This window comes from Lupinus angustifolius, chromosome LG20, assembly GCF_001865875.1.
Source record: "Lupinus angustifolius cultivar Tanjil chromosome LG20, LupAngTanjil_v1.0, whole genome shotgun sequence".
Taxonomy (NCBI): Eukaryota; Viridiplantae; Streptophyta; class Magnoliopsida; order Fabales; family Fabaceae; genus Lupinus; species Lupinus angustifolius.
The window spans coordinates 6,561,215-6,562,130 of record NC_032028.1 but is presented as its reverse complement, the minus strand read 5'-3'; positions in this window follow the sequence as shown (position 1 = coordinate 6,562,130).

The following is a 916-nucleotide window of genomic DNA, read 5'->3' as shown; positions in this document are numbered from 1 at the left end:
AGAGAAAGATGCAATACGAGTTGTAACCTCGCTATTAAATCCCAAAAAATACTTAAAACCCCATTTTATTTTTTATTTTTTAATGACTTACACATTTTTAAAGATAGAGAATTTATAAATGAAAAATCGACATGGGTCATTAACTATCTTCTTACTTTGATAAATAACAAGAGCAGTACAAATGACCACAACCGATACTTGGTTCAAAGTAAGAAGTAAGATATGACACGAGTCGTAACCTCATTATTACCTTCTCATGAAAATAGTTTTATTTATTAAAAAGGACGCAACTTTTAGCTTAAAATATATTGTTATTAAATTCATTGATACTACATTTATATGATTAATAAGTAATAATTAACTTAATTTGGGGTAAAATTATCTCATTAATATTATAAATCAAACAACAATCAAAATATAACATATAATAAGTAGTGCCTGCCAACCCGCTTTCCTATTGTTCGCAATGTGTATTTTCTATGTTATAAATGTCAAATATAGTATTTTGTACAAAATATTGTAATTTGCAGTTGAGTTTATTCGATTTGTTTAATTACTAATTTTTTTAAATTGAACATTCAAATAATTGAGTGACTCGCAATTATTTTTGTAGGTCAAGTTTATGATTAGGGCTCTTAAAGAAGAAAAAGTTGGATTATAATTTGTATTTGAAGAACTTATTCATATCACTACAATAAATCAAATAAAGTCACGCAATCATGTTCTAAACTTAAGAAAAACAACAAAGTTCAGAATATAAAATAAATTTACCTAATATGTAAGGTTGAAATCAGTAAAATAAAGTTATCAGATTTAGAATATAATTTGTAAGGTCGTCGTGAAATGTTTTCCAACTGCATTGTTACATTCTGTAATAATGATTGCACAAATTAATTAATTACTTAGCGTGTTGGCA